Source organism: Marmota marmota, unplaced genomic scaffold (genome assembly GCF_001458135.2).
Source record: "Marmota marmota marmota unplaced genomic scaffold, marMar, whole genome shotgun sequence".
In the NCBI taxonomy this organism is placed as follows: domain Eukaryota; kingdom Metazoa; phylum Chordata; class Mammalia; order Rodentia; family Sciuridae; genus Marmota; species Marmota marmota.
The window spans coordinates 4,365,597-4,376,535 of NW_025999898.1; the positions used below are offsets into that span (position 1 = coordinate 4,365,597).

General features: G+C 36.8%; 1 pseudogene; it reads left to right on the forward strand.

The window, feature by feature from the left end:
• Positions 1-796: 796 nt before the first annotated feature.
• Positions 797-6,904, forward strand: LOC125615126 (annotated as a pseudogene).
• Positions 6,905-10,939: the final 4,035 nt, after the last annotated feature.

Sequence of the window (10,939 nt, forward strand, 5' to 3'; positions counted from 1 at the left end):
CTGATCTTTTAAATTCACCAGAGGAGAAAACCCAGAGAGAAAAGAGGACTTTGGCAAAGATCATAATTGATGCTCATCTTCAGACATTTAAAGTTAAGGAACTAAATTGATTCAGGACAAAGGGTTAAATGAGAAATCTGACGTTAGGTTAAGCAAGAGGTAAGGAAAATGGCCTTGAGTGAGGGGAAGTTGAAGTATATGAACATGGATTTTGTGAAGATAGTATAGAAGCGCAAGATTGTTCTCCAGGTCCTGAGTAAAGAAACCATAGAAGCAGGTGGATGGTGGTAAAAATTCTGAGCACAGAAGATGAAGTCCATGTACAAATGCATTACAGAGCAGAGTGAGTTGTATGAATATCTAGCAACATTTATATTAACTAGGATCTGGTGGGATGTTCATTAACAAAATGTCAGATCCAGAGGTCAAAATCTATCATGGAACTTCCCAAAACTGCAACATCAAGACCTCAAGGCACAATCCCACAAATGATTCTGATGTGAGAACATTTGCATGCCAAAAGAAGGAATTTGGGGCTTGTTGCAAATGAAGAGCTGCTTCTACAGTAAATGAAATTCTTAAAGGAAGGAAATAATTGATGGCCAGAAAAGTATGTGCTGGACTGGAATTCATTCTGTATAATATGACATGGGAAGGGCATAGTAATTATAACCCTCCTATTCTCTTGTGCTTCAGTCAGTTTATGAAATACTAAAACTATAATATTGAATTAAACTATTTAGACCTCAAAATCCAAGATGGTGGGCCAGAGGGAGGCAGCATTCTGTGTCGCTCCATGACCCAGATCACACCTGTCCTCTGCATGTTTGAAAGTGATAGAGGACCCCTATACAGCTGCTCTCAAGAAGAAATCACCAGCGCTGTGCCCCCATGAAGGGCTCTGGGCCTCAGCATTCCAGTAGGACTCCCAGCTCCTGGCAGCCAACTCCTGAAGTTTTAGCCAACGCAGAGCTTACAAGTGCCTTAGCAAGATCACCTATTAGCACTGCTGCAGAACTCCCAGACATCGCTCCACTCCAACACAGGTCACTCAGCTGCTACCTACCCTCAGCACAATGCCATTTCCCAGCTTCCCCCACTTCACCTGAAACCCCAGACCTGCAAGTGGACCACCTTCATCTTGGCTTACCTTCTTCTCCATATTTGGTGGGGGCAGCTCCCAGATTGGAACTCCAGCTGGCCAGGCACCTGGTTTCCAACTCCCCCCTCTCCCCAGCAGCAGAATCCCAGCACAGGAGCTTCCTGACACAAAACACCTCTCAGTGGAACTGATGTGCAGTGCAACCAGGGCAACACCCACGGGAGCCCCAGAGAAAGAGGTCCCTCAATTGGGAACTGCTAAGGGAGAGGGAAACAGGGCAAAAGTTTGGAGACTAACAGAGAGACCAGGAACTGGGAAATCTTCAGGCAAGATAGAGAGATAAGACCAGGTGCTCAAGTCATACGAACAGACCCAAAAGAGACCCTTGAGGTGCAGTCTCCCTGCAGGGACTTTTGGGTGCCATTCTTCACTTCCAGGTTACCTTCACTGTCCTGAGAGCAGAGATACCAGCTAACATCAGACAACCTCACCTATTGGATGAGAAGGGAAGCAGAAAAGATACAGATCTTTAAAACTAGCAAAAATCCTGGTTTCTTTAAGATTTTTTTTTCTTTTTTCTTCTCTCCCTCTATTCTCCTGGCCTCACATCCCCAACATATGTGAAACAAAGAACTTTGCATAAATTGGGATTTTGAGAATTGGGACATTTGAATAATATAATATAAGCATGGTATATATGGCTTTATTTTCCTCTTTTAGTTTTCTTTTTCCCTCCTATCTTTACTAATTTAACATCCTTTATTTTTCTAAATGTGTTTGATATTTATACAACAGTGTTTGTTTTATGTACTCCACTATTTTCCCACGTACTTATCTACCCAAAACTACTTCTTGTCTATTCTCTTTCTACTAATTCTCTCCATAAGATTTCTCTTTCACTCTTCCTAAGATATATTAACTTCTATATCTTCATAACCTATATCCTCAACATATCATCCTACAACTCACCCTCAGTTCATTGTCCACCATCAGAAACTGTAAACAGTTTTACAAAACTACTGATTATATTATAGATGATAATCAAATCCAACATTTCTGTACTTGTGACCAAACTGTAAGCATCTTAATAGCAATGAATTCTTTATACATGGTATATTGTTTATTTTGGGATCTGTTAACATTGTTCTTCCCCACAAACAAGAGGTTTTGGGACCTAAAGGAGCACTACAAACCTATAGGGTAAAAACAATAACACCCTGGACCCACAGAGCTAGAAGGGACATGAAAAGACAAGGGAAGAAAATGCCCCCAACAAATCAAGGTACCACATTATTAGAATCCATGACAACAATACCAGAAGAAATGACAGACAAGGACTTCAAGATGTACATGATTAAAATGTTCTGTGAACTGAAGGAAGATATAAGAGAGCAAATACAGGAAGCAAAAGATCACCTCAACAGAGAGATAGAGATTCTAAAAAAACAAACAAACAGAAATTCTTGAAATGAAAGAAACAATAAAAGCTCAAAAGAAAGCATCACCAACAGATTGGATCACTTGGAAGACAGGACCTCAGACAATGAAGACAAAATATATAATCTTGAAAAGAATGTAGACCACACAATGAAAATGGTAAGAAACCTTGAGCAGAACATTCAAGAAATATGGGATAGCATAAAAAGACCAAATTTAAGAGTTATTGGGATAGAGGAAGGCATAGAGGTCCAAAACAAAGGAATGAACAATCTATTCAATGAAATAATACCAAAAAAATTTTTTTAAAAAAGAATGAATTGGAAAACCAAATTCAAGAAGCCTACAGGACACCGAATGTACAAAATCACAACAGGTCCACACCAAGGCACATTATAATGAAAACGCTAACATACAGAATAAGGAGAGAAAGGAATCAGATTACATAAAGGGGGAAACCAAGGAGGATAACTGCAGATTTTCAACACAAACCCTAAAAGCTAGAAGATCCTGGAATGACCTATATCAAGCTCTGAAAGAAATGAATGCCAACCAACAATCTTGAATCCAGAAAAAATAAGCTTTAAATTTGATGATGAAATAAAAACTCTCCATGATAGACAAAAGTTAAAAGAATTAGAGCTAGAAAACCAGCACTACAAAACATCTTTGACAAAATATTTCATGAAAAAGAAACAAAAAAACAATAATGAAAATCAGCATAGAGAGGTACTGCACCAAAGGAAAAAACTAATCAAAGAAAAAACAAGTCAAATTAAATAACAAAAATAAACAAATATACTTGGGAATACAAACCATGTCTTGATAAAAACCCTAAATGTTAATGGCTTAAACTCATCAATCAAAAGACATGGACTAGCAGATTGGATTTAAAAAATTTGCTGCCTCCAGGAGACTCATCTGATAGAAAAAGACATACACAGACTGAAGGTGAGACTGGGAAAAATCATACCATTCACATGGACTGCAGAAGCAATCAGGGGTTTCCATTCTCATATCAAATAAAGTAGACTTAAAGCCAAAGTTAATTAAAAGAGATAAAGAAGGACATTTCATACTGCTCAAGGGAACCATACACCAACAAAACATAACAATCACAAATATATTTGTCCCCCAAAATGGAGCAGCTATGTCATCAACCAAATTCTTCTCAAGTTCAAGAGCCAAATTGACCACAACAAAATAATCTGGGGTGACTTTAACACATTCTCTCACCACTGGATAGATCTTCCAAGTAAAAGTTGAATAAAGAAACTATAGATCTCAATAACACAATCAATAACTTAGACTTAACTGACATGTATAGAATATTTCATCCTTCATCAAGCAAATACACTTTCTTCTCAGCAGCAAATGGATCCTTCTCTAAAATAGACCATACAATATGCCACAAAGCAACTCTTAGCAAATACAAGAAAGTAGAGATACTACCCTGCATTTTATCAGATCATAATCAAATGAAATTAGAAATCAATGACAAAATAAAAAATAAAAATTACTCCAACACCTGGAGACTAAACAATATGCTATTGAATGAACAATGGGTCACAAAACACATCAAGGAAGGGATTTAAAAATTTTTAGAGGTAAATGAGAACATAGATACAACTTATCAAAATCTCTGGGACACTATGAAAGCAGTACTCAGAGGAAAGTTCATTGCATGGCGTTCCTTCCTTTAAAGAAGAAAAAGTCAACAAATAAATGACCTAATATTATATCTCAAAGCCCTAGAAAAAGAGGAATAAATAAACCCCAAAAGCAGTAGGAGGCAGGAAATAATTAAAATTAGAGATGAAATTGAAACAAAAGAAATAATTGAAAAAATTGACAAAACAAAAAGTTAGTTCTTTGAAAAAATAAATAAAATTGACAGACTCTTAGATATGCTAACAGAGAGAAAGAGAAAGAAAACTCAAATTACTAATATATGTGATGAAAAAGGTAACATCACAACAAGCACTACAAGAGTACAGAGGATAATTAGAAATTATTGAAAACTTATACTTCAATAAAATAGAAAATTGAAGGCACTGACAAATTTCTAGGATCATATAATTTGCTCACATTGAATCAGGATGAGGTACACAATTTAAACAGACCAATATCAAGTGATGAAATAGAAGACGCCATCAGAAGACTACCAACCAAGAAAAGCCAAGGACTAGATGGTTACACAGCCGAGTTCTACAAGATCTTTAAAAAAGAACTAATATCATTACTCTTCAATTGATTTCAGAAAATAGAAAAAGAGGCAGCACTTCCAAACTCATTCTATGAGGCCAATATCACCTTGATTTCAAAACCAGGCAAAAACAAATCAAAGAAAGAAAACTTCAGACCAATATCTCTAATGAACATAGATTCAAAAATTCTCAATAAAATTCTTACAAATCGAATACAAAAACATATCAAAAAGATAGTACACCATTATCAAGTAGGGTTCAACCCAGGGATACAAGGTTGGTTCAACATACAGAAATCAATAAATGTACTTCATCACATCAATTCAAAGATAAGAATCATATGACCATCTCAATAGACTCAGAAAAAGCATTTGAAAAAATCCAACACCCCTTTATGTTCAAAACACTAGAAAAATTAGGGATGCCAGGAACATATCTCAACATTTTAAAGGCTATCTATGCTAAGCCCCAGTCCAACATCATTCTAAATGGAGAAAAATTGAAGGCATTCCCTCTAAAAACTGGAACAAGACAGGAATGCCCTCTTTTACCACTTCTATTTAACATAGTTCTTGAAACACTAGCCAGAGCAATTAGACAGACCAAAGAAATTAAAGGAATACATATAGGTAAAAAAAAGAACTTAAATTGCACTATTTGCTGATGATATGTTTCTATAACTAGAAGACCCAAAAGTTCCACCAGAAAACTTCTAGAATTAGTAAATAAATTCAGCAAAGAACAGAATATAAAATCAACACCAATAAATCAGAGGCATTTTTGTATATCAGTTACAAATCCTTTGAAAGGTAAATGAGGAAAACATTTACAATAGCCTCAAAAAAATAAATAAAAGATTTAGGAATCAATGAGAGAGATGAAAGGTCTATACAATGAAAACTACAGAACCCTAAAGAAAGAAATCAAAGAAGACCTTAGAAGATGGAAAAGATCTACCTGCTCTTGGATAGGCAGAATTAATATTATAAAAATGTCCATACTATCAAAAGCACTTTTCAGATTTAATGCCATTCTGATCAAAACCCTAATGGTATTCCTCATAGAAATAGAAAAGACATCTGGAAAAATAAGAGACCCAGAATAGCTAAAGCAATCCTTAGCAGGAAGAGTGAAGCAGGTGGCATCACTATACCAGACCTTAAACTACAGTACAGAGCAATAGTAACAAAAACAGAATGGTATTGGCACCAAAATAGACTGGTAGACCAATGGTATAGAATAGAGATGCAGAGACTAACCCACATACTACAGTTATCTTATATTAGACAAAGGTGCCAAAAATATACATTGAAGAAAAGGTAACCTCTTCAATAAATTGTGCTGGGAAAACTAGAAATCCATCAAATGAAATTTAACTCCTATCTCTCACCATGCACAAAACTCAACTCAAAGTGTATCAAGGACCCAGGAATTAAACCAGAGGCCTTGTGTGGAATAGAAGAAAAAGTAAGCCCTAATCTCCATCATGTGGGGTTAGGCCCCAACTTCCTAAATAAGACTCCTATAGTGCAAGAATTAAAATCAAGAATCAATAAATAGGGGCAGTGGCCTGAGGCCTGGCCACATACGCACCCGGGGAAGAGGGCCGGGGCTTCCCAGGCCAGGTGCGCGACACAGCCAACCAGAGCTGGGGAGCCCTCAGGGCTGCAGTTACAGGAACCTTCCCTCTACACCATCAAGGCTGTTTTCATCCTAGATAATGATGGGTGACAGCTGCTGGCCAAGTAATATGATGACACATTCCCATCCATGAAGGAGCAGATGGTTTTTGAGAAAAATGTCTTCAACAAGACCAGTAGGACTAAGAGTGAGATCGCATTTTTCCAGGGGCATGACCGTCACCTACAAGAGCAGCATTGACCTCTTCCTGTATGTGGTGGGCTCATCCCATGAGAATGAGAATGTGGAGAAGCGCTGGTTGCTGGAGAACATGGATGGAGCCTTCTTGGTGCTGGGTGAGATTGTAGATGGCGGTGTGATTCTGGAGAGTGACCCTCAGCAAGTGATTCTGAAAGTGAATTTTAGGGCAGATGACAGCAGCCTAAATGAACAGAGTGTGACCCAGGTTCTCCAGTCTGCCAAGGAACAAATTAAATGGTGGTTACCGAAATAAAGGCTGTGGATTCAAGGCTTCCTTCCCCAAAGCAACCATTTCCCCATTCCTAGCAAAAGCCCAAGGGGCAGAAGAAACACTTCTGCCTTCCCAGGCCTTCCTCAGAACTGACCCTTGAGGAATTGGGCAAAGGATTCTGAGAAGCAAAGGGTTGGCCCCTGCTTGATTACCCCTTCTCAGCGCCCTGGCCTGCCCTTGGGCCATGGGAACCAGATGAGCTGCTTTGCTCAGAACTTCTCCTAGACTTTTGGAATCAGAGAGATATAATAAATCTGCTTTGTCTTCTGAAAACAAAAGAATCAATAAATGGGATGAATTCAAACTAAAAAGTTTTGTCTCAGCAAAACAATCTGTGGGGGCAAGTGTTGTGGCTCAGCAGTAGAGTGCTCACCTAGCACGTGTGAGGCCCTGGGTTTGATCCTCAGCACCACACAAAAAATAAATATATTAAATAAAATATTGTGTCCAACTACAACTAAAAAATTAAAAAAAGAAAAGAAAAAAAAAACAATCTGTGAGGTGAATAGTGAACCTACATCTTGGGAGCAAATTTTTACCCCTCACACATCAGATAGAGCACTAATCTCTAGGGTATATAAAGAACTCAAAGAGCTAAACACCAAAAAAATCATAAATGGGCCAAGGACCCGAACAGACACTTCTCAGAAAAGGATATACCATCAGTCAACAAATATATGAAAAAATGTTTATCATTTCTAGCAATTAGAGAGATGCAAATCAAAACTACTCATGTCAGAATGGCAGCTATTATGAAGACAAACAACAATAAGTGTTGGAGAGAATGGAGGAAAAAAGGTACACTCATACACTGCTGGTGGGACTGCAAATTGGTGCATCCAATATGGAAAGCAGTATGGAGATTTCTTGGAAAATTGGAAATGGAACCATCATTTGACCCAGCTATCTCTCTCCTTGGTCTATACTCAAAGGACTTAAAAACAGCATACCACAGGGACACAGCCACATCAATGTTTATAACAACACAATTCACAATAGCTAAACTGTGGAACCAACCTAGATGCCCTTCAATAGATGAATGGATAAAAAAAAATGTGGCATATACACACAATGGAATATTACTCAGCAATAAAAGAGAATAAAATCATGGCATTTGCAGGTAAATGGATGGAGCTAGAGAAGATAATGCTAAGTGAAGTTAGCCAATCCCAAAAAAACAAATGCTGAATGTTTTCTCTGATATAAGGAGACTGATCATAGTGGGCCGGGTAGGGGGACTATGGAAGGAATAGACAAACTCTAGATAGGGCAGGGGGTGGGAGCGGAAGGTTAGAAATGATAGTGGAATGTGATGAACATCATTATCCAAAGTACATGTATGAAGACATGAATTGGTGTGAATATACTTTGTATACAACCAGAGACATGAAAAATTTGTGCTCCATATGTCTAATATGAATTTTAATGCATTCTGTTATCATATATAAAAAATCAATAAAAATAAATAAATAAAACAAAATTGATTGATTAATAAATTAAACTATTTAATATAGTTTAATTATATTATATTATAATTATACTATATATTATATAATTATAATTACATAATTATATTATATTATGTTATCATAATTATACTATATTATATATTATAATTATATTATATAATTATATAATTATGATGTATTATATATTATAATAATACTATATAATTATATAATTATGATTATATAATATAAATATATTATAATTATGATTACATATTATATGATATGATACATTATAATATAATATAATTATATTATATTATAATATGATTTTATTATATTATAATTAAACTATATTAAAATATACTTCAAGGTACACATCATTTTACATTTTAGTAGTGGGAATCCAACTATTGATTCCGAATAGGTGAAGAACCAAGTATGTGTACTTCTTCTAAATTATTTATCAATAAATGGATATCATTTTACATCATCTTCAATAAGTTGCTAACACTTTATATTGTCACTTAATTGTCTGTTTATACATCCTCATGACAGACAACTTGTGACAAGAAACAAGGAGAGACTGCAAGAGAGCAGTGTTGGGCACCTGCCTTCAGAGACAGGGAGGGGAGGAGGCTGAGGGAAAGCCATGGACAAAGTGGGAGGATGTTCATTGTCCATCTCCTGAAGGAAGGAAGGGGCTTTCAGCAGTCAGGAGTGAGCTCTAGCTGCCAAGGGTGAGCATGTTCAATTTGGATTCAGTCATGTGAGAACATTTTCCTGTGGCTCTCTTCACTCTGTTACCCCTCTAGAAACTAAACTCATTGAAAACAGGACTTATTTTTTTTTTCAGTTTTGTCACTGCTATATTTACAGAGCCCAGAACCCAGTATGGCAGAGAGTACAAATTCAACATGTGTTTGTAGAATGAGTATGCAAGTTCGCCTGAGTAGATATCTAAGGGGAAAAAAAAAAAAAGATCTGAAGCAATAACCATGATTGCTGTGGCTTGTACATGTTGTATTGGGGTTCTGTGTTGATTCAAGAGGAAATATTACATGGCTGGTGATGCAGCTCAGTGACAGAGCACTTGTCTAGCATGGGAGACCCTGGGTTCTATCCTCCAGACCTAAGAAAAAGAAAGGAAGGGAGAAAAGAAGAAAGGAAGGAAAGAAGGAAGGATGGAAATGAGGAGGGAAGAAAGCAAGGAAGGGATGGAGGGAAAGAGGGAAGAAAAGTGAAGAGGGAGGGAGGGGACATGTTAAATAAGAATCATTACTTTAGGTTGTAGAGAATAGGAAAGGAACATGGACTTGATCCCTGAGGGTTGGCTGGATCAAATGGGTGAATGTGGAGCCAGAAGGAAGAATGTGCTGTGGCTCCAGGTGCTCTGCAAAGAAACTACAGGAGCAGGTGGATGGCGGTAGAGTCCCCATAAGCAAATGTACTGCAGAGCAGGGTGAGTTATATGAACATCTAAAACATTTCAATTAAATAAGAGATAATGAGCTATTCATCAACAAAATGTTATATTCAGAGCTGAATATAACATTTGAACCAAAAAACTCTAATATTTAACCCCTAAATCCACAATCCCACAAAGGATTTCAGTGGGAAAAGTCATGAAAAAATGATTGAGAGGTTTGTCACTAATGTGAGATCAAGCAACTGTGTTCTTGTGAGCTCAGTGTCCACAGAACAGGCATTCTATACTGGGTCTAGTGGAGAAAGGAAGGAAATAAGTGATTTCTAGAGAAAATATGTTCCAATCTGGACTGGATTCTTATACAACATGCCATGGCAGCTGCAAACCATATATCCCATTCACTTTATACATAGTACTTCCTTCACTTTATCAAATATTGAAATAACTAAATTGGATAAATACCAAAGATCCAAACATGAATAAATTTATATGAGAATTGTTGGACTTATTAATTCACATTAGGTGAACACTTAAAAAGTATGTGTATTTATAAATTGTAATGAAGGTACAAGTTTTATAGAATCTTCCTTAAGATCACTAACATTTTTAATTGACATCTATGTATGTATATGCAGCACTATGTAAATTAAATGACAGTAATTTCAGAGAGTGTGTTGCAGTCTACAACTCAAACCATCCATGTGTGAATAGACTCAGTGACCTGCAGAGCTGCAAAAACAAGTTGGACTCTCAGATCCCCGGACTAAAAGGAGGTATGTGCTCTGGAAACACCAGAGGGCGCTGTAGAACTGTCCAAACAACTATTCAATTAGGACCATTCATCCCAAGGAGTAGTACATGGTATCTTTAAGATTCAGTCAATGCTATTAAACCACAGGGACACAGCCACATCAATGTTTATAACAACACAATTCACAATAGCTAAACTGTGGAACCAACCTAGATGCCCTTCAATAGATGAATGGATAAAAAAAAATGTGGCATATACACACAATGGAGTATTACGCAGCACTAAAAAATGACAAAATCATGGATTTTGCAGGGAAATGGATGGTATTAGAGCAGATTATGCTAAGTGAAGCTAGCCAATTCTTAAAAAACAAATGCCAAATGTCTTCTTTGATATAAAGAGAGCAACTAAGA